Genomic DNA, 24,355 nt, shown 5'->3' with positions numbered 1-24,355 from the left:
AACGTGGTGTGGTGGACAAATTGTCTTCCAGCATTTCACTCCTCGATGAACTCCGCGCACCCTTTATGCCTGGCAAACCTCAGCCGAGTCCTGCTCCATTGAAATAACCTAATTTCTATTCACTGAGGAAGATACGAAATCCAAGTCCTTTCGTTCTTTACATGGAAATGTTTCATGAACTGAGTATTTTCTTGCCTGTCTGTATTCCTTGTATTCAGACTATTTTTTTAAATAAAATTCAAATGACGTCGAACGTTTATGTTCCTCAAGAAGATCCTTGCATCAAATTTTTCTAAACCAAACAATTACAATAATTCTACAGTAAAACGGAGAACAGAATAACTTTCAACGTAGCAATTGACTGTTGAAAAGATGCCACTGATCCCTCAAATCAAATTTTCAAGCAACTATCTCACGACATTTGGGACGCAATAAATGGTCGCGATTATAAAATTGCAGAGAAAAGACGTGCGATTGTTAGATACGTACGTATACATAATATGAGAAAGGTATAATAGTTCTTGGACTCTCCCCTGAAGGATGAAAGCAATTTGCAGTTCGTGCCAAACTATATCTCACAGACGACATTCCTCTTTTTTATCACGACATTCAGCTTGCACTTATATTGGTTCACATTCGTTACGTTTATTTCATAATGAACGACGCGCACAGCGCGGTCGTCCAGTTTCCCTTTTGTGAGTCCGCACCCCACGAAAGAAGGAATTGGAGAATTTATTATTCTCTGTTCCTACTTCCGATACGACTAACGGCACGACTGGAGTTTACGTGTCTTCGATAATTGAATTCCTAAGTTTTGGTGAAATTGCTCGAGTGATTTCACAATTAAGGGAGAGAGAAATACTTTGGGTTGCAGCAGCTGATCGCGAAATTCGAATTTCCGCCATGACTTATGTGCAAGATTGAATCACTTCCTAGGTATGTTGAAGGTGAAATTCTTTGACAGCAAAATTTCATTGTTAACAAAAACTATTTTGATGATTAAAGCTTTCAATTACGGAAGGGGTTGACTAGTAGAGTTGCCGATTTTTTTCGACGAACGTTGTTCCTCCTTCAATTCAATTTCAGTCACGATGTGACTTCGAAATAGATTTTTTCGTGTCTTAAAACGCGAGTCACAATTTATCAGTTTTTCCTTCTCGAGTCGGAAGATTTCAGGGATAAATCAATCAATCAATTAATGGATACGTGTAACGAAAGAGACGTAAGTTAATGAGATCTTTCAAAGTATAGAAAGACCAATTGCATGATCACAGCTCAGAAACATTCGGTGAAATACATTTCTGGTTTTGTTTACGGGCTGGAATGAGATTAGTTTATTTCTGAAAAGTTCAAAGAATAAAAAGCGGAACCATTCGAAGTTGTCGAAGGTATGAAAAATTATATTTTGAAGTTGACTCTCATTTTTTCGAAGAGATTACAAACAGGGCAAGTATCTTTGAAAATAAAATTTCAGTACACAAAATTGAATATTCAGAAATAAAAATGTTAAGAGCAAAATAGAAAAGATAAAGAAATAATGCGTTCTTAGGAAAAACCGTTATCTCGCAAAAGGAAGTACTCATACTTCGCGTACTCCATATCTTCAAAGTCACTCTAAAGTTGCAAAGTACTAATTTTGTATTCAATGTTCGGCTACGTTGACGTTCCTTATTTCAACCATATTCAAAAAATGCCATAAATTTCTTTAGAAAGTCCGAAAAATCCTGCCAACATGCAGGTCGAAAAAAAATCTCCGTCTTGTTCATCCCTATCGTATGAATTGTATATCGAGTAGTTTTAAGGGCGTGTTACTGTCGTTCACGAAGTAAGTACCCATCATGGTGAGAGTTACGAGGTGATTACCGAGGGTTGCAGTGGGTATCCCGGAAATAGATCGCCGATGATATTTCTGGACTATTGAAGAGGATCCCGTCGCAACTTCACCAATATAAAATATACATAACGAGGTAGTTAGCGTGCTACAAGTGTGGCAAGATGGCGATGGGGTGCAGAGGAGCCGCTCCTCACTGGGAGTAATTAATAGTCCAATTCGTTAGAGGAATTTCGTGTAACGAGAGACTCGACTCGGCTCTTTATTCCTCGATGAGAATTGCGCTGCAGGACGGGAGACATGATGTGACAGGGTGACGCGTTAATGAAATGAAACTCCGTAGCCTGCACCAATGGCACTTTAAAATTGAGCCGTAAACCCGGTGGCCCTTTCTCATGGCTTCGCCTTCCGGACGACGAATACAAATCCATGATGTTTCTGTCCGAGGAACAGTCCTCTCGTCTCTTCGCTTACAAGCTCCTTCGTAATCGAATCACGTATAGGTAAGGGCTGCTCGAACGGGCCTCGACCATCCGATCGGAATAATGACACCCTAGAAACACGCGATCGTACGCAGTTCAAAAAAGATGCGGCTGTGCCGGTGGTCAAGGAATATAACGACGGCTGAGCGGAATAACAAAATAGTATCTGGTAATTTGTTCAAGGAACATCGTACGCCAGAGTTTGATTAAAAATATCACATGGCTGACTAAAACGTGACTTTAGATACGATGTTGTTCAATGAAATATTGAGGGGATGTGCAGCATAAGTGTTAACTAAATATTTTTTTATTTTTTTATTTTCCAGTAAAATTTCATCAAGTCATGGGTCAAACTGCTCGGAGATGAAAAATTGATTTCATGTGGACAATCGAATTTTTCATCGGTGTAAAAAGTGTGAACGTATAACTGCATCTACAGCAAAAAACAAAGAATTGAAAATACCGAGACTAAAATTCCTCGAACCAAGAGAAATTGGTGTGCCGAGTGATTGTTATCGGTAAACAAGAAAGTAGGTTACAAGTGAATTAATCGACGGTACCCGGGCAGAGATTTGAGATATTATTCGAGGGGCAAATTCCGGCGTCAATAATGAACGTGAATCGAAGATAAATATCCGAGTCATACGAAGAAGGGGAAAACGGATCGTTGATTCAGATAGAATAGTAATTCAATTATAAATAATTCTCGTTACAACGGGATGGGCGAGAATATACGCGGGGAATTTGACGTCAGAGGAGAAACGAGGGAAACGAGGGGCTTCTCAAGCATCGCCAAACTTGGGATCGAGTATTTCTCTTGAGTTGGCACAAACTTCGCTGAACCTCTTGCATATCTAACTTGAAAGCATTTCAACGCGATAGAAATCGATGCCTCCAAATGAAAGGTGAAGGATTATATATTTAAAAAAAAAAAAAAAAAAAAAAAAAAACATTCAACCCGATGATCATTTACTGGGCACGTAGGTATAAATATTCAAATAAAAAACTGCAAAGCTTTTGAATGTTTTTGCTTACCAACATTCTTTTACTTTTTTTACAAGCATTGGTAAATATCAACGATTTTACAAGATTGATAAAATTGCGAAAAACAAAGAGATGGAGAAAGATTGTTACACGTTTCCGTCTTTTGATTCCTAATAATGGGTTTTCGAATCATTGCCAGACGTATTCGTAACTTGTTGCTATTTTAATCGAATATAAAAAATGACCGGTTATTTATTCTTCCACTTAGAACTCGCGTCGAAGGTTCTTCTTACATTTTTTATGGCATTTGCCGCCTTATAAGCCCAAGATTTTTAACAACCTGACTGTTTATTGCAGCGACTCTTCTTCTCTCGTCCCCTGTTCCTTTCTCCTTCGTATCAGCAATATCAGACGCTGATATGGCAGCACACAGAGACGCCCGGCTGGTTTTATTACTCGTGATAAAATTTTCTTCTCTTGGATGTAACGGGATTCTTCGTCCTGGCCGCAGGCACTGTCACCCTTCCAGACACCCCTAATCCACAGTTCCTTGCAATAGCTTTTCAGCCCGTAGGAGAAGGGTTATACTTTATGACCGTTCTTCCAATGACACGCGACACTCTCCCCCCTTCGCGCCTCGTGAAAATTTCGTTAAGTAATATGAAAAACCCAAATCATAAAGCGGCGGCCTTGGAGAGCCGGTACTGCGTCAGGATTAGGGTTGTTTACATTGTTTATTTATTTTCTTTTTTTGTGTTTATCTTGAAAATATAATTTGCCCACTGATGTTACCCGAATACTTGCACCAAACTATTTAATTTCGCGGTTCTATTGCGTCCGTTAAATAAACACTCGAGTCTATTGATGTCCCGTACTTTGGAGTGCAAAAATCCTCGGCATGAAGACTCTCAACTTTAATCTCCAGCTCACCTACCGCAGAGGCAACGAAAGCTTCTTTGTAACGAAGACTAGAGTGAGTACGCGCAAACAAGACCAGCCCGAGTCCCGCAAGTCAGATATTTTCACTACATTGCTGGAGAAAGTTACCAGTTTCTAGTTCTTTTTGTAGTAAGATTATAACGTTTACGACAAACAATTTCCACAGTGATAGGGTCTCTTCACCAGGTTCTAAGATGAAGATGAAAGATACATACATTGTAGTTACACGAAGTCTACACGAAGAGCCCAAAAAATATTTTGGATATTTCGAAAATTCGACATATCCAATTGGTTAATGAATCCTTCTCATTTCTGGTCAGGTCATGGAATTTTATTTAAACTATCGTTGGAAATTTTCCAATAAACATCGATCAAATTACCGGACTTATCATAGAGGGTTATAAAAAATGCAACTATAACACACAATAGTTGAAAAGACTAACAATAGAATTAAGAACAACCCCGCAAGTTAACCATCGAAAACGAACATCAACAAAAGGAAATCAGAGTAGTGCCACACGAAATCAAATCACTCACCGAGTGGTTGTTGGGTAATCGCAAAACGCGCCGCGAAACTGCTGAAATTTTCGTATGCGAGGTTGATGAAAGGGTAGCAAAACGAACCCCTATTAATCCCGGATACATATGCTGGGGAATTCAAGGATTCCTTGCGCCTGTAAACAGACCTGTAGGTAGTTGAGGCCGTGATTATCGACTAATCATTACTATTTAATATCAAATTTCTACTGGCGTACGCAGATATCGTAGGCGGTTAATATATCTATCCATAAATCTTTCGCATCGTCGTTGATTTAGGCTGAACTCGTTTAGTGAGTTTTGTTTGAATTTTCTGGAACGCGTTACGAAATGACCAGAAATGCACGTGGTGATTTGGATGAATAAATCTACCGTAATTTACAGATTTTTTTCACACATTTTGAAAAGGGATATCAGTTGAAAAACCAATTGAAACCTTACCAGAAAATTTAGGTTTATAGTTGAGAAGATTTGACTAAATAGAAAACAAAATTGTAAAACTAATGCGTGCTGCATTGCGAATATAATTTTCATCTTTTGAGTCGTCAAGACCCGATTAAATGAACATTCGAATAACGCGATTTGTGCTTAATCACTTGACTATCTGCAGTGCGTAACGATGGTTGAGATCCGTACACTTCAGATCAAAATGGTAGAAATGAATTGCCTTCGCCAGCACTGACTGATCATTATAACAAGGAGAAATGGTACATTTTCATCGGCAATCCCTTGAAAAGTTTTTTTCCACGAAAGCCTCTTCCGGAATTTTTTCTTGTCTTGTTTGCTCGTTTCGGAATAATAATTGTGTTCCACATGGCGATGTTGCAGGTATCGTACAATTGGAGAACGAGAATATTTAATAAAACGTAAAGAGTTTTACGAAATGAATATTATCTGTCGAGTACACGGCAACGACAAAGGCAAGAAATTGTCAATAACGAAAAGTAATTTAAAACAGATTACACTCCGTGTAACCTCAAAGACCTTCGCGATACACTTACGCTCGTGCATTTTTTACGAAACAGTTATCCGGATTTCACATCGTCTTCGTATGTCCGATGGTATTGCATTATATTAATGAAAAATCAGACCAAAAATCAAATAACATGAGAATAAAAATTTTAAAGTTAGAAATCAGCCACGTTAAACTGAGTCATCGTTACAGTCAACGCAGCTTTGAACATTGAACAGTGAGTCCAGAAAATGACATGGACATCGTTAAGGGAAGACTGTTAAATTATTATTTCCCAAATTGTCGCCTTTAAGAGCTTGCAGAGCACTCAGCAAATTGAAGAACATGAGCTGTACAAGCGGTTCCACTCATCCTTGTTGCTGTTTAGACGAGGCCGATCTCGTTCCGATCGCATGCCGCATTTTCAGTCTCCCGAGCCGCCGCGTGGGACGAAGATAACGTGATATAGGGGGGCATAAAGAGCCTTAAGAATATTAAAGTGCTGGGTTGGTACCAGGATAACGGGCAGCTCTTTTCGACCATTCTCCCAAAGCCTCTGAAGAGTGGTGGGTGGGCGGGTTGTTCCAGAGACGGCCCTGAGTACGGGATGGAATTTAACTGTCCTTTCGGCGCTGGACTTGAGCACCGTCCTTATCCGGTCGTAGCGATTTGGCTCGAGCAATCAACAATAACCGATTCGAGCCAAAGGCGAGCAAGCGTGGGATGAAATCATCGGAGGATCGGAAAGAAAATTTTTGGAAATATACGACATGGACCCTTACACTTCCGAACGATTCGCAAGGATGATGATATGAATCTTGGAGCAATATTTGGAGCTCTGACCTTTCCGAACGGAATTTTTTGGTAACGTTGGTTTTTCATGGTAGATTGCTAGCCTTTTGAAGTTCGACCGTGTGAAGCTCTATCTACTACGAAGTGCTGCGTTTCCAAGTTACGGAGACGCAATAAAAGTCAAGAAAATTATTCGAAAGAGAATGAAATTTATCCGCCGCGTCACTCAAGTGCGAAAAGAAAGTCCCTCGAATAATCGAGCAATATAAGATAAAATGGTCTGGAATTGTCCTATCGGGTGATGACTTCAAGTCTATAGAAAGCGATCTTGGGAAGAGAAGGAAGAAGAGAGGGAAAGGGTGAGGGAAATATCCGGGGATGGTGTCCCGCGGCCGGAGCCGTCCCATCTGTGTTTGCTAATTACTCGGCACCGGAACATTTGCATCCCCGTTTGCGCGAGCCCAGCGTCTGGCGGCGTTAACCTTCTCATTAAACGTAATTGTTTGCAATAATTTGATGCCACCTGTCTGCCTGCCACCCCAGGGCTCATCCACCCTGCCGACAGTAGCCTGCACAAGTCTGACACCCCACGGGCAGTGAACTCTAACGAAATTCACACACCCATGCAAGTAGAATCCCTGAAGGCCGGAAGACTCGTCGGCGTCTACGTCACACCGGTTTTTGCCAGTCACTTTTTGCCCGCCGTTGATGAGAGTTAGTTCGAAAGGGCTGAGAGAGACGTGCAGACGCGGGCCAATCGAAGTCACCTCAGCAACTTCTACCCTGAAACTCTTCCCGTATAGCATTACCACTATGACCTGAATGGCGGCGCTTGGAGGATCCATCCGAAAGTTTTCGCCGCTGTGAGACCGCAGCCCAATTCCCTTAGTGCGAAAACAATCGAGAAACCTTTTTCCCGACATCTGGCGTAGCCACGATCATCCGATCCCTCGGGAGGAGGTGTCGCCTTCACCCTCACCGGTCATCGCGTTATCCATGATTCAAAAATACCGGTTTTCTTAGTTCCCGTCGCCACGCGTTTATAGGTCACAAACCTACTTCCCTCGGCTGATGCCACTTTGGCATCTTATTTCATCGCTTGGATAAGAAGATGATTGACAGTCTTGCGCGCGGTACTTGCAACTAGTGTGTTGTGTATATAATATAATTCAATAGTATTCAATACTAGGCAGGCTGATAGAATACAGACTTGACTTCGGGATTCCAAAATACTTTTATAGAATTATCGATGAATTTGAGCTACTTCAAAATATCCTTTGGGTTGTGTGAAGTACCAAAATTTACTTAAAAAATATTCAAACTAATTACTACTGAAGTCGATTTTCATACGAGTTTCGATTAACTGGAATGTTCTGATAAATGAAGCGCTAAACGAATTTAAAAGACTTTAAAACCAGATAAGTGAATTACACTTTACGTCACTCCAAGTGTCTTTGAAAGACTCGAGACGAGCCAGTATGACCTGAATTACTAAGCTCGCGTAGCATCAAAGAGCTTTAAGCAGTGTCGCGTGAAGTCGAAATACTTTCTACAAAGTGTATACCAAACTTCAAGATTGTTACTAAACTAATACTAAATCTTAAAAAATTGCACGAGTCAATCTCAACGATGATGTCACTTCGTAAATGTTGAATGTAAGCACGACGCTCACTTTCCGTTCGTGATCCTCATCAGCTCGTCTCAATCCGAAACGTATCCTACAGGACCTTCACTCCCACTCTGACTAGGGGTTGAGAACGAAACGTAGCAATGACCCCACCGGGTTATGGTGGGCCAAAGTACCGTTTAAAAACTGGGTGGTGGAAGATCGTAGGTGAAGGGTGTGAGTCTGGGAAGCGAGGTACATTCGTACAAGACCATCCTAAGCGGCTTATCTGGGCGTTGATGATGCACTGTATTTTCTCCTAATACCCTCCCCTACGAAAGTCTCATCCCGACCGAGACACCGGAGTGTTCCGGCGTGATAGCGTGCCGTCGTTCTCGACGTCGTCGCTACCCTCCACCCTCCACCCTTCCTCATCCCCCTCGTCGAGCTTCCGGTGCCTTTTTTCCTCGTCTTCGTAGACTGTTGGACAATTTATGCGATGCGCTCATTATATGAATACCTGTCCGCTGTGTACCCGGCAACAGAAATCCGAGAAATGTTTATTAAAATGTTGAAGAGGGAGCTGCTGGCCGGCATTTCCAAGCGTCGCGATGCGACGCACCAGTAGCTCACTGCCAATTAGGGGCTCGTGTATTTCTCGTGTGCACAAAATGCGCGGCCAGAAGCCCGCTTAGTGTTTGCCAGTCGTACCGAAAACTTTATGGAAAGAAGCTCCGGAATGACCTCGTATTTTTGGAAAACGCGCTTTCGGCTGTCACTCAACCGAATTACTTATCCAGCGCAGCTCTTTCACCGGCACCCTTCTCATCCATACAGGAAATCTGCGCGAATGTTAGTTAATTCCGTTCTTTATACAGGCAGCAGAGCGAGCTATTCATTTTCGCGATTGTGTACCGAGCGTGCATCGCATGAGGGCCGGCTAATAGATCTTTGATTAACAAATAACTGCTAATTATAACAGGGCGCTGAATCAGCTGGTTTCGATTATCGGAATGCACGGTCTCTGCAACGAAGCGGTCGTCGATGCAATAACTGAACTGTGCACCGGAATCTAATTTTAACCAGTGAATAGCCATTTATCTGTCGATGCCACTGATTACCCATTCCAGTCACGCGCTATTGGCTGTTGCCGGAATTGCTATACGCGCCGGGTTTGCAACAATGTCAATACCTAATCAATGCAAATGCGGGATTGGCGCATTTGACGTTGAGCCTACAGCTTCCCTTTGTTCCCTGCCTAGGGGACGACCACGTTGACCACCCGATATATCCCTCCGGGAGCAGGAATCATCCAGCCCAAGTTTTCAACCCCTCTTTTGTCTCATCAGACATGATTACTTCTCACCCGGAGATCCGCCTGTCGATTGTGCATCGAGCAAGTCCGTTTCAATCGTTCCTCGTACATTCGCTAACGAGAAATTCTACTTCGAGCATGAATTTTTCATGGCAATACACTGTACTAAACTGTTTCCAACTCGTCCAGTCTTCTACCACTTATGTCCTTACAAAAAAATCACTTCAACAGTCACTCAGAAATGCAAGTCCAATTAAACACTTTTGAATGGTTGATTTCTTTTGGCAACCGAGAGAGTTGTATACTGATTATAAATGCAACTGACATACCCACTGACCCGGCTGTTATTTCCGTCGCTATGCAAGCGTTGCGTTGAAAAAGCGGAACTATATAATTCGATCAAAATCGTTGCATCGCTGCGTCAATCAAATGGATAAATTTATATAACTGCAGCCAGCCACGTGCATGATTCTGGTTCAGCGGTTGTCGTGATGAAATTTTTCAACTTGTTTACTGTCGCCTTTTTATTTTATTACTCAAATTTTTTCATCTGCATGGGGACGGACAAAATTTTTAGTCAGATATAAACGCAACGGCCATGCAAACTCATCGAGACGAAGCCCTCATGAACCTCGGGAACGCGGCTGGTGTGTACCTCGCGGTATTTAATGCACGCGGTCTGCGAAACGATAATAGATCACACCTGGAATTTTAGCTCGCGTGCAGTGCAGTCTGCTTACTGTTATAGTTTATGTACGGGTTTGAGGGCGCAAAATTTTGTCTAACAAACTTGTAATCTATGGATCAGCCGGCTTAGTCAAACGAACGCCATGAAGATACCTCAGGGTACACAAATGCTTGCTTCTCATGCGGTGATTAATATTTAAGCTATTTTACAAGTAAACTCCAAAAAGGTCTCAAAAAATTTCAATCCATTTTTAGCGGATAAATGACGACATTTTTGATTGCAACGTGTATTCCGACTTGACTTTAGCCAAATTTTGACCGGCGAGCATTTTGTTCGATTAATGTTTGAACTCAATATTGATTTGACAATACAGTATAAAACTTACTCCACCAACTTCTTGAATATTCATCACCATTTTATTAACATTTGTTTATATTTTCTTAGAATTCCTTCACTGATTGGTAAAAACTTTGTTCAACCTTTACCGTAATTTCAAGAATCAGAAGTGAGTCAAATTATTTGAAAAAAAAAAAAATATAAATCGTTCAAATTTCTACGTGTGAAAAAAGGGTATTCCGTGAAATAGACTTAATTACTGTAATATGTAAAAATTTCTTTGAAACGTAGCTGACTTGCGAATGAAATTGAATTACAGAAATACTCACTAGTTTATCCACGATGTGATAATTGACACAGCTACTGATGCAAGTCGTTCGATCCAAAGGCTGATCGCAGGCTTAAGTATCCGTAACTCTGAAAGATTGAAAAAATGAATAAAAAATTAGAATACATATACCAGCAATTATGACTGTGTGTAGCTGTATCCTATAATTAGATACATATCAACGAATGTAATTATATTTTACACGAAAGCATGGTTGCCTCGTTGTGTTCCCGATGAGCCTGCGTGCGCGTGTCTTCCTTTTTACTGTTTGAAAAAAGACTAAAAAAAGAAATAAAAGCAAACCACTCGACGATCGATTCCGCGATGTCCGGCAAGCGATCCGCGGCTTCCTGCATATTTTATCATCTAGTTTATGCACGGTACCACAGCTGTCGGTTGTAAATTACAATTCGTGCATCCATACTGATAATACGAAGGTATTAAGTACAATTTGAACCAGCTTTTATCCAGTCGTGATAATGTCTATTTTCCAATTTTAGTCTCTTCCCCCTCGCTCATAAGCTTTCTATGAATTATAAATAAACGCGGTTCCGGTTCACAGGTGTAATTTTTCCTCATCACTTCCGTGTCCGAATGAAATTATCGTAAAGCGCACGGATAGAATTTTACTTCCGGAATCGCGTGTATAATAATTTCAGCTATAAATCGAGCATTTGATTCGTACATTATAAGGGAGCCCAAAAACAGCAAGACGATCATTTTCGTCAGGCATTTTATACTATCCAAGCATTCGCTCTGTTGCTGTCAGTTTCATTACATACTTTCAAGTGTTCGAATTCATTCAAACCTTTAGAAGCCACAAAAACCGTTAGAAATATATTTGATGCGTATCCTCGGTCGATCCATTTTCCGATCTGGATTTATCGACATTGCAATCGAGAAAAAATATAGGGTAAAGAAAAGTAAGATTGAATACGTGTACATATACTGTATACATAGGGCATTCTACGTCAAAAAAGCAGTTCATGTATCTCACATCCTTTGACCTAAATCATTTTCTAGTATAATGTTCTCATCAACCCAAAAGGGTCTCGGGAATATTTTCAGATTTGTTCATTCTTTATCGATGTTGTCAGGTCAATGACGTTTATCGAAAGGGGTGAGGTACATAGGCTGCTAATTTGACGTGGAATGCCGCATACGTACATATGTATATATTTCATTACATATATAACATGTTTAGACACAGGCACGACGCCGCGACGAGGGGAAATTTTCGGGGTGGTTTCATGAGGGTTGAGATATTTTGGGAGAATGAAACGGCGAGATTACACGACGATGCAGATGGAATGTTTTTTAGGCAAATTCGGCAACTCCGTCGTGCCGTGCAACAAACGGAGGATTAGGTCGTCGCGTCGAGACGCGGATCGTCAGGCCTACGGAGGCTGTGCTCCTGAAATACCCAGGTCGCGTATACACTTCCAAGAGTTTCATTTGGCATGTAAGATAACAACGAGGGAGAAGAAGAAGGAAATCGGAAGAAGGGGGAAGGAAAACCTGAGGAGGGCAAGGCCAAGGCGCTGAGTGAAGCTTGTCGAATTTGTGCGAGGAAATCAGTCTGGAGAAATGCCAAAACAATTTGGCGCCGCTCCGTCAATGCTGTCGATGGATTGCTCGCCGACGAACCGAAAATACGGAGGAAGATTCCGACGATTTGCTCATTTGCTTACAGCCTCGCACACTCGCTCCTGCTGCCGATCGTTACCTTGGCCTTAGTTATTATAACCTTGTCCATGGGCTGAAAAAGGGTTTGAAAGAATTCACCATCTCAACCAGTTGTGGATAAAAATTTTTTGGGTTACTCCCAGAAAAATGTTAATAGTAACAGAATTTCTTTATTATTATATTCGATCGGATATTAAGTCGAATAAACCTTTAGGGTTTGAGTGGGACGTTGAAAATAAATTCTGTTTTTTTTTTCAAAATTTAAACAGTGGCGTTAAGATAGCAGACATGTTTTTTTTTTTATTTTTAATGGAAACATAGCTTTTTCCACTAAAAAATTCATTATATCAAAGCTAACAACTTTTCTATAAAATTTTAGCGCTAAAAGAGTAAAAAATTGTGTTATAACTTGAAAATGACGGACTTTATCGGAAAAAATTTCATACAAAAGTTGTTAGCTTTGATATGATGAGTTTTTTGGTGGGAGAAAAAACTATATTTCCTTGAAAAAATATATCTGCCATCTTAACGCCTCCATAATGAATTTCGGACCAAAGACACAATTTATTTTGAATCTCCCCCTTCGAACTTTAAAAGTTTTATTCGTCTTATTCGCTCGGAGGAGTATTTTTTTAGATAAATCATGTGGTACTTTAAAATGGGACACCCGGTATAAAATTTCATTTATTACACCGGTGTTCAACGCTGAATCCAATCAAAAACGAGGCAATGCTGGTTAGTCTTTCCTGACCCGGGTTATTGGAATGTTTTTCACAGATTACCACACTCAAGCGTATATATCATGTTTTCTAAAGAAAACATGTCATTAAGAAGTTAAATTGGACTTGCGAAAACCTGTAAGTGTACATGAGTACTGCCCACGAATTGATTACTTAAAATCTAGTTTCTCATGTTCAAACAGCAAATATCGTGAGACTTTATTGCGGTATTTGAGAGAAAACAACCAATTTATATCTAACCTAAGCTAAGTGCTAACCATATTCTATAATAATGAGTTCCCACGACATACCGGCCCCCATAAACACCAATTTGGCTATTCACACGAATTTCCGACCTTCTTGGGTGAAATTAGGGCGGCCTCACGAGCTGATAGTGAGAAAATCGTGGCGTTTACGTTTAGCAAAGTCGGCGATACGACGACGGTCGAAGTTGAGCTGCAAACAGAACAAATCGGTTGTTATAAGGGTCACCTGACGCAAGTATAAGCCCGGACGGGTACCGACCCGGTATAAATCCATTCAAATAGGTGATCGCACTTCCGATGGGCACGTATTGTGAAGTTGACTTTGGCGGAACAGGTTCGCCCCGTGTTTGCTTGATGAAATATTCATCCCCGATCCAGCCAGGCTTCGACGCCGTTCGCTCGGGGCGCGAAGCGAGAAAGAGAGAGGCGAGAAGCGGAGTTTGTATAATCACGGTTGGTCCAGCACAGCTTCGTATATTTCCTAATCTCGCGCGACGCGGCTTTAAACGAGTCGCTGGCCTACACGCGCATGCAGGGCCAGGGAGAGTACCTCTATAACGCGTGTATGCCCAGCCACATTTTACATGGCCTTCGAGCATGGAAAACGCGAGGCACAAACATTTGCTGAAGCGTTTCTCGGACCCCTGCGAACTTCACCGTCTTGCCCGTCAAGACAGCGATCGAAGCCTCGGTGTGTAAGAGGAATTTCAATCAGCCGAATCCCTGGTGGCCATTCGTCACGGCTTGTATATTTCGCATGGGATTCCAGTTTCCTAAGCTGCTTGACGCCTCCGCTGCACGAAAAGTGTCGAGGAGCTCTTTTTCATTTCATTTATTCCATATCGATACACCGTTTTTTATTTATAATTTCTTAACGTGTGTGAACAGTATTTTGTCCAATGACACTATCGTCGTAGCTCAAAAACTGTTTTCTAACCTGATGGATCGTCCGTATCCGTATGGCATCGATCACTCAAATGGCCAGATCTGAGTGATCTCGATGCGAGCGTGATACAAGCTTCTGGCTATTATATAAAAGCAAGTTCGAGCTTCGTCGTTGAGCTGGACTTAACTATTTTGAGAAATAATGGTCAAGTGAATATATTAACTAGAAATTTTATAGCTGACAAATGCTCCCACCGACTCGAAACATTTGAATACCAGCTATGCTTAGAATTGTTGAAAGCCAAATTAACAGTCGCTTGAATCAACATTTTCAGTCAACAGCTGCAGATTTTACTGCTGGTACAAGGTCTGAACATTGCTCTTAGCGGTACGATAAAATCTTTCAAAAGTACACGATTGCTAGCTCAAGTCTATGTAAGTCTTTCTCATATGATTAATTAAAAAAAAAAAATATACACTGAGAGAGCAAAAGATCAGATTCTACTAAATTTAAAACAGTCCATTACGTCACACGTTATACTACTAAAAGTTGGCCAGTTTTGTCAAATAGTTTTTCGCACCCCCGGATAATTCATCACTCAATCGTTCAATATCGATTACATTTGGGCGAGTAACAGTCACGTTATAGAAACTGTCGAACCACTTGTTTCCTGATAACTTGAAGTAGAAAATTGCAGCTCGATGCCAAACTTTCGGAGCTTCAAAACTGCGCTCCACTGAGGCAACGAAAGTTTCGTAACGAGGGTTGGGGTGAGTAGGCGCAAACGAGTGGAGACTGGTTATTCCACACGCTACGTCGATCCGCCGCCGTGTAGCACATTTCTCCTCTTCTTTATAAAGTTAAACCAATTTTTTACGCCCGTGGTAAAAATGTAACATCAGCAACGTAAAATCTTCTCATATCAGTAGACAATTTCCTCAATTGATTGAATTCGACTGTCTTTTCTTAGTGCAGGGCAGATAAATACTACCCTTGATAAATACGATGAAGCATGAAAAATGATCATATCTCATTTTGCACTTTTCGAATTTTCCGAATTCGTAACAAAAGCTCTTTTACTTCAACAAAAAGATCCTTTACGAATGAATTACCAGGTCTTAGATTTATAACGATCATTTTTCAACCACGTGTCTGACTGTGCGAATTTCAAAAAAATTTCCACTTCGAGGTAACGACAATTAAATGTGGAAAAGAATTTGTTACTTCCAAAATAAAAATATAGGCGTACTAGTCAGGATGAAGCTTGATCATTGCTCGAATCTCATCGATCCATATTATCAAAACCTCAACGGTACAAATAACACTTCTGGGTATAACTTTTGGGTCGTTTCTATCTCCCCGCTTTCGATTTAGACAATATGTCTCGCTTATGCCTAATCCCGCAACGTCAAAATTCCCGAATGCCATTAGACTGCTGTTCATTCTGAAAGACAAAGAAATAAATCGCGCTGGTTGGACGGCATCAATGTCCCTGTATCTTTGTAATGAGACTTGAAAGCAGGGCAAATTCCACCCCAACGACAAACTACATAGCACGCTGGCGTTATACCTATATGGCGATGATATGTACCGTTTCCACGGTCTAGAGAGTCCAGAGAGAGGTCACAGAGCTCTGTAACTGCAGGGTAAAAAGCGTGTCACTCGGCAAAGGGGCGGAAAACGACAAGGCGACAGCGACGGAGTCCTGGATGAAACTTAATCAACGTCACGTACGTTTCGGCCAACTTTTGCGCAAGCTCACCAACGCCGTCGAGGAAAGCTTTTGACACGAGGCGCGTCCTATGGCGAGGCATTCCTCTAGTCTGGAACAACCGAAACGAGGAAGTGAGGGGTAAACGGCGAGGGGGAGAGGAGGAAAACTAGAGAGAAACAGAAGGAAAGTTCGTATCGCGTTTTACGAAGTTGACACCTCGTAACTCGAGTCAAACCTCCTGGGTTTCGTTACCGTAAAAAGTCCAGGCCGAGCTTTTTTCTTCAATTCGAATAGGGAATTCCCAAATTTTACGGCAGTGTGGATCCGAGGGAGGAAAAGCGTTAATGAAGGTGTTATAAAGGTCGAACTAATCATAATAGAAATCCAAAAATCTTGACATATATTTTTGTTAGCTTCTGAAAATATTTTCACATTTTATATTAATATATTGAGATGTGCTTTGTTTTGAAATTCATTTAATACATGTCACGATAATTGTAAATTCAAGATTACGAACATGAAAATATCGAAAATCCAACACACAGAAAGCTTAAATTGGTAAAATTTCACCAAGCCAGAGAATCACAGAACTCAAAATCTTCGATCACTCGAAATTTCGATGTTTTAGGTTTTTAAAATTTCTCATTTTTTCGCACTTTCGGAACTTTGAACGTCGAGTTTCGGACCATGCAAAACTCAGGTGTTTCATCGAAGTGTGATTTCTTCACTCTAAGTTTCGCCACCGAAATTTCAGAATTTGGCGCTATCGGAACTTTCAAATTCGAAATTTCAACCCCGCCCCCAGAGAGCGTCGAAAAAAAGGAGAATGCGGGTGTCAGAGAAAAGCTTTGGCAATAGGTGGACACGTGAAATGGATATCGCATGGCTCAAGGGGTATATATCGGCATGGGTGAGGCTAGCAGCAGGAACAAGGAGCACTTGGGACTGATTTGGCGAAGTGCCCAACGTCCAAGCAGCCCGACGCTAGGCGTCGCGACGCCCCGTCGTTCGTTGTGTAAAAACCCAGTGCGATCCGGCCCGCATTCCACGTCGCATGCCCGCAATCCTCTTCGTGTTTAACGAGACTTACCATGGCAATGTTCTTTTTCACCCTCGTTCCCCTGCGCCTCGGTTTCTTTTTACATGTTATTCCGTTCCCCACTTGCGACTCCCGGCCATCGAAGAGTTTACGACTGCAAGGTGTCCGTTAATTTAGTTGCTTTTTTCACGATGCGCCGGTTGAATTTCTTCGCTGTTCGTCGTCTTCGCGTCGCAGAATGTAAAATCGGGAGGATTGTACTGAGAATTTGTTTTTTCCATATTTAAACAAGTAGTAAGTAATTCAAACGCATTATATTAATATTTCAACGCATTTTACCATGCCTTAATTGACTTAGTGGCGAAATTTTTCTCCTAACGATAACGAAATATAGCAACATGACTTCTTCAGTGCAGAAAATTTTAATTGAGAGAAAGAAATGGGTCCATTGCAGGCTATCGATGTAATATTTTTTATGAAAACAAAAAAACGTGAATTTAATGGAAAGGAACGCAACTTTCTTTTGCAAAAAACATATTCAGAGTGTAGTTGAAAGTAAGCTACTCCATTGTATCAAGTAATTACAGGTCAAGTTCGCGAATCTGAAAGTGAAACAAATATAAACCATTTTCGTTAAAATTATCGTCATGCAATATTTTTTCTATGATTCTAACTTTGACTCCGAGGATATTTTTCTGATCTTGTATAATCTTGTATGAATTTAAATTCTCCCTACGAAGAATTCAAAAAATTTTATATTCTTCCGCGCATCGTTGAAAAATAATGAAAAAATTTTATTCTCAGAATCGAAAATCGGCTGCAAGTATGTATGTGATTTTGTACACCGAAATGGCATACATCTTGATTGAATAATCCTGTAGGTAGGTGAGCCCTATAACGGCTGCAAGACGAATGAGGGAAATAAATTTCTACGCTTGGAACACTTCACCGATAATATTATATGCACATGTATGGTACAAAATCTGTATGTATACAAAACCTCCACCTGCTCCATTGTAACGGTACGGAACGTCAACGTTCATCAGTCACTTTATCTCCTCCCTGCAGTTTAACTCAATTAATTGCCGTTCACTTGACGGTTAATTTAACAACAAGCTTAGCTTCGCGAACAATTCCTCGCAGCTACTCAGCTTACCGAATTTCGGTGAATAAATTTTCACGTTCTCTCCCCCTTCAATTCGCTCCTTCTTCGCTCTCTGCGTCTGTCTTTTCACCCCTCTTTCTCAGTAAACAGACAGTAGAATACAGAGACGATTTCGAATTCCGATTGTATAATCCAAGTGTAATGTAAGGGAGATGTGACCGCGAGAATCGAGTGATATAAAGAAATAATAATAGCGACAATATATTGAAGTAGAAAAACGTCGAGGTGTAAAAATAAGAGAACAAAGTCTTCATTCTCCTTATCTTCTCTGCCTGGAGAGTGATTCGTGCGATAACAGAATCGACTAATATCAAGCGTAGCGCGCGATGTGACGCTAATGCACACTAGTAAAAGTTAAACCTATACGAACACCCTGCAGCCAGTCATCTCGCAGACGCAAACTTCACTCGGTGAGGGAAATGAAAATAGCGGTGAAAAAGTTTTGGAATAAATTGCTCGTGAGAAAACGACTGCAGACTCGATAAATCACTTCAGCTAGCTGCGCTATGTAGTCATACACATATATGCATTAGGTGTTCATTGTACGCGTTGTTGTAAACGACGTGTAAAATCGCGTCAGATGCTGCGAGAACGAACCAATTCAGTTTTAACCGAGCCACGGCAGTTTCTGAGCAGTTTTCTTTCTTTTCTTTTTTCTTTTTACTCACCAGAATTTTCATGCAACGAATGCTTACAGAGAGACAGCCAAAGACCGTTATATTCTAGCCCCAAGCCATTTCGGTTTTACTTCGTAGATTCACCACTCGCGGTGAAGTTAGCTGCGGTCCACCCTCGCCCTCCTCGATTTTCCGCTGAATGGCTGCCCCATCTGCAGTCTGTCAGCCGTTCGCGCAGAGATTGATTTGAAATTGTAATTTCATAGCCGAAGCTTTCCGCAGGATATCTGGAAGAGGAGAAAGGGGCGGCTCTGATGCACACCGACGACTCACACACCACCGTGACCAACTTGAAGGCGATCACGGTTTACCCTCATTCAAATCGAACCGGATTGCGATAAAGAGCAGCCCTTCGAATCAGACACAGCCTATAGATAATAAAATTATACCCTCGTAGGTAGGCGACAAGTCCCTGATTTTCGATAACGATTAAGCTCCTGTTCCTGTTGCAGTAACGAGAATGATTGTAGCGTTGAAAGTGACTAGCATTGGTATGAAATACTGCAGAGAAATAAAATTAGCAAATGGTCGACGAAGTGGCAAGTTGAAACAACAGCAATTACTGCAACAAAATTGCGGTGTTCTCAAGTTAAGAAGCAATGGAAGCGGAAGTAACGACAGTGAAAGTATAATTATATATACATCGTGATAGGAAGAAACAAGGTAGGGAGCACTGCGGCACGAATAGTTTGATGAATTTGTAGAAGCGTATAAAGTTGGAATAGTTTGAAAAAGTAACGATATCATTTCGAAATGAAGCTTTGCAAAGAAAATTTTCTCATTAGAGAAAGCCTGAACTTAATTTAGCCGGTGCTGGTGCAGCAGCGGCAGCACGGTGAAATACAGTGAAATGCAGTATAGAGATAAACTTGACAAATGAAACTGTTCCCATTTGCAGACTTCACCAAAGAGAGAGGTGGACGAATAGATAGCTTTCGAAGCTGGGAAAATACAAGGGGAGAGAGAAAGAGGGGGAAAACTGGCGAGAGAATTAAATGGATTCCTATCTTTCGCCCGAGTGAGGAGATTCCTCGCTTCCACCGAGGCGGAGTCGCTTATACCTACACATATATACCCAGCGTGCGACTAAGGAACACGATACTCACTGGAAACGGAATCAACAAGCTGTTCGGTCCCGTATCTCGCAGTACGTAAGCCGAATCCTCAATTACACACTTCCGCTAAGAGTTTGTTGGCGTAAAATGGACTGTTTTCATGCTGACTTCAAGACTTCTAACCACCTTTGAATGAGCTTCATAGTACCCACACGGAACATTCACCTGAATGATATGCGGTACCTCTAATAAGCATCCATTTCAACCAAAATGAAGTGCAATCGAGTTCTATCAGACATCAAGACGTCTGCCTGGTTGTACATCTAGCAGAACTCTACTAGATTGCGATATAGATCTTAATCGAAGTATCATCTAGTCTTGTTTAAGTATCATGCAAAATATCAGGAACTATCGTTTGCACATTTTGTTCCACCTTACACAAAATGTCAAAGTTTCAGGCTAGGTAGACTAGGCACTCAAGGACGACCAAGTACCGAATGAGATTCAGAGTAAACAAAAGGGCTGAATTGCTGGGGATTTGTATAATTTGGAGCTCTCTTTTATGGCGAGAAAGTAGAGCGACCATTCGCTGCCTGGTTCTCTATAGTACCTCCACTTATGTGCATGGATATCTATGACCGACTTTAATCTCACCATAAATATTGTGAATTTCTGTAGATGGCTATTAGAGATCCACCATGAATATGAATGGATATTTTCTCCTCAAGATGACACCTGGCTTCAAGTATAACGCGTTTATAGTGCCAGGTCTTCTGTTGGATGGCTTTGAAGTTGTTCCGTGTTGGATGTATATAATTGTTGGGTTATGATCGGGCTCAAGACGAGAGAATACGGCGTATACAGAGGGTGGATACGGAGGTGCACCTATAAGGAAATTAAGGTGAACAATATACTGGAGCATTAATCCAAGACGAGGGCTACATATTGCCATCGACCCACCTAAGCTCTCATTTCCCATTCAATTATACCGACGCCCGTTGAGCAAGTGAATGTTTCAAGTACTCTCCGAGCACGGCTATGCTGAAACTGTTTGTCGGTTCGTCGGTCTTGGTGCACGGTAATTGACTGACAGGGAATTAAGCGCATGTGGTTAATCTTGCCAAAGTTCTCCGGCTTTTCCATTACCCAATAACCGCCTTAAGAGTATGCGAAAAATCATCGAGAGTAACCGGTCTGAAGGCTTTTCGCGGATCTTTATTCCGTGGCACAGTTCATGACTCGGTGAAAATTGGGAAACACACTTTCACTCCAAACGGTAAGTACTTCAACCACCAGTCTCTCCATCCCCGGTACGTGCGACACATCCAAATTCAAATTCACCAGGAACAATATACGATGCAGAAGATGAGAGATGACAAGTGGTGGTAAAAAGACTGAGAAGCAGAAAGTAAGAGATACCGTGGAAAGAGACGCTTCGGTGAATCCATTTCTGAGTTTAATCTCAAACCGAAGAAGTGAGCAAGTAAGATGATGGTGGCGTGATCCTGAGTGTGATCGAGTCGCGTCGTTGTGCCAACGACGGCCATGAACTCGTGCTGGAAAACACGTGTCACTCTTTAAAATGGGTGAAAAAGTACGGGACCGTTCTTTTCCAAAAACAGATGGTCTGCATACCTGCCAGCGTATAAGGTCTCGAGTCAGGCACGCTGCTGCTGAAGAATAAGTGTGAAAATTCTGCGTTGGAAATGCTTTACAGCCACTTAACGACCCGCGTCCGAGGGGGACGTTTAGATGTCACATCAGTGCCACGCTCCGCTGGAAGATTTTCATACCTCAGCTGAAAGGAGGTCGTTCCTTGGCCACGCCTCGAATGATTCTTGCAGGCTGATTGTACGTGAGTGACTGAATCGGATCGGAATCCGATCAGTGACTAGGTTGGACTGATTTCACAAAAAGTAAAAAAAAGTAAAAAAAATCGACATTCTCTTGGGCCAAAATGAAGAGACCCGTGTTTCAGTGTTTCAGTGAAACGAAGATTGGTTTCCGATATCTTTTCACAAACCAGTTGGCAATTCTTTTGAAAATCTTCTCGAAACCATGCACCCTCGTCATTTTTACAACTACTTTATATTCATGAAACATTTTACACCTGACTTAACCTAGATGTTCGTAGAAGTACATAACTGCAGGAGTTAGAATATTTGTGACCTGTAAGTTAGGAAATTCTCGTTTCATAGTGATATTGCTCAAAGTAAAAAAAAGAAAAATAAAAAAATTACTCCTCACTCAACATTTTTTGTGAACTTGACCTGTCCTATTGCGCGACCTTTTCTTGCGAGTTCGCGTAGTTACGTAGTTGCACTTGAGCGTGACCGTAACGACGGGAAGAAGTAAACATTTGATCTGATTAAAAGCTGGATTCTATCACGCTCCGAATAATTCGGTCTGGTTCACCGGATGTCGACGGAGAACGAAGCGACGCCCACGCCGGTTGAACCACTTGCGATGAAATTGAACCGCGATTCAAGTATTGACCAGCCCCCAACCGTTCAACCGTAGCAGCACGGATCTGTGTTACTGCAGTTTATGTGCTGCCGGGTAAATACACCTGCATTCGAACTTGACTCGAACCGCGAGCAACGCATTTCGCAAGGACATATATTTGACCCCGACAAATATCAGCGAAGCTCGTGCCGCGGGCAATGAGATTCGAATTTCATGATAATAATACGATCGATGAAAGGAAGTGGACTGAACTAATCGTGACAAATTTTGGGAGAAGCCTGCAAATTCAGTTACAATGCAATTGAATTTTTCAGTGGTCAAAATTTAGAGTGTAGATGCTAATTTTCGGAAGTTTATGGTGTATTCGGAATCCGGAATTTTCATCTCCTGGAAACTTCAACCGGTTGCTAAATTTGATTTTTCCGCGACCAGTTCGAAGCTGTGGTAATCTAAATTAGACCAGCAATGAGCTTGGATGAACAGGAAAGCTCATTGATCGTTGTCGCATATTAATCCAGCCAATAATCTTATTCCAATAAATTGCAGTCGGTTCAAGAAGACTTCAACATTCGTTTCATGAGACTCATCTTCTACTGTCTGTGTGAGAAATTGAGTTCTTCTGTAGAGAAAATGATTGCTACGTGACAGAATCTGTTACACATTTTTCCAATTCTTCAAAGTTGAAGCTTACAGCGGTTCTTTTGAATTTGGATTGAAGATCGACCGAACGAACCGATTTTGTCAGCAATTTATACGCCCGAAAGATGTGCGTATATAAGGGTATGGAAAAACGATGACTCCGCCTTTCGCTGAGACCAACGTAAAGATATTTTTCAAAGCGGTTATCATAGGCGTACGAATCACGTATTACTCATACAGTTTTTGCCACCATCATCTCGCCTGCAACCCTCGACACAAGGGTTATGTCGCAATTTCTTCCTACTTCTTCTTGATATCCTTACCCGAAATTGGAATAGTATAACTGCCTGCATTGGTTCATACAAACGGTCAACTTGCAGCTAGACAAAAAATGTTGGTTTATCAGGTTGACCAACCATAATAAGTTCACATGTAACCTTAAAAATATTTACGGTATCTGTAATAGATAAAACATTTTAGCCGTAGGAACTGTTTTTGGAGATCGAATGGGCAGATTGCGAATGTTCTTATTAGTGAAAATTAGTAATTGGTGAATGACAAAAGTTGAGCACAACTGCGATGGACAGGCGTAGAAACTTTTGAGGTTATGACGTTGCAGTGTACTTATGACGGTTGTTCGATCTGATAAAGCAACTACTTTTGCTCTGGAATTTTAGCGCATGCGCGTTAGACCATTCGACCGTTAACTAATCACTCTGTAGATCTATGCATTCATTGTCAGACAAAAGCACCGCCTCCTATATTTGTTGGGAAATGGGTTAGGAGAGCGAATCGCGATGTGCATATCTCGTGATTTCCCAAGGGATTGTCTGTAGTTACTTCTCACTACTGCAGCCACACTGTAAAATAATGCCACTAATACCGATTTCATCCTCCTGCTGCTGCAGATATTGCATTTCTGCCGAAGTGACTACGTACGAACACGTGGATAATTTTTAAACATATTTTCTGTCTCCTCCGTTTTTGCTCTATCAACGCTATTCTCCATAGTCATTGAATTGCAACGAAAGGCCATTCGCATGATTAATCATTCGATTGGATTCGGGTTTGTTTTATTTATAATACCACAGGTAAAGCTATATTGACATATTTTTTGAATTATAATTAATAGGACATGTTTTTCACTATCCAAGATATTTTGAAAACTTAACCCACTTACTTCAGGTACTAGTAGTTTTGGAGAGTTGATACTCTTTTCCGTAATGCAATTTTTTTCGACAAAATGATAATGG

General features: G+C 41.3%; 1 protein-coding gene across 2 annotated transcripts in view; it reads right to left on the bottom strand.

Moving 5' to 3' along the window:
- The window catches only part of LOC124407177 (limbic system-associated membrane protein-like), a 182,238-nt gene that overhangs the window by 115,264 nt on the left and 42,619 nt on the right, over positions 1-24,355 (bottom strand). For both annotated transcript variants that reach the window (XM_046883042.1, XM_046883039.1), the window contains exon 2: positions 10,792-10,879. The gene's annotated coding sequence lies outside the window, so the exon portion shown is untranslated. The remainder of the gene's footprint in view (positions 1-10,791; positions 10,880-24,355) is intronic.

This window comes from Diprion similis, chromosome 6, assembly GCF_021155765.1.
Source record: "Diprion similis isolate iyDipSimi1 chromosome 6, iyDipSimi1.1, whole genome shotgun sequence".
In the NCBI taxonomy this organism is placed as follows: domain Eukaryota; kingdom Metazoa; phylum Arthropoda; class Insecta; order Hymenoptera; family Diprionidae; genus Diprion; species Diprion similis.
Note: the sequence above shows the minus strand (reverse complement) of the source record. Positions and strands in the feature narration are given on the sequence as shown.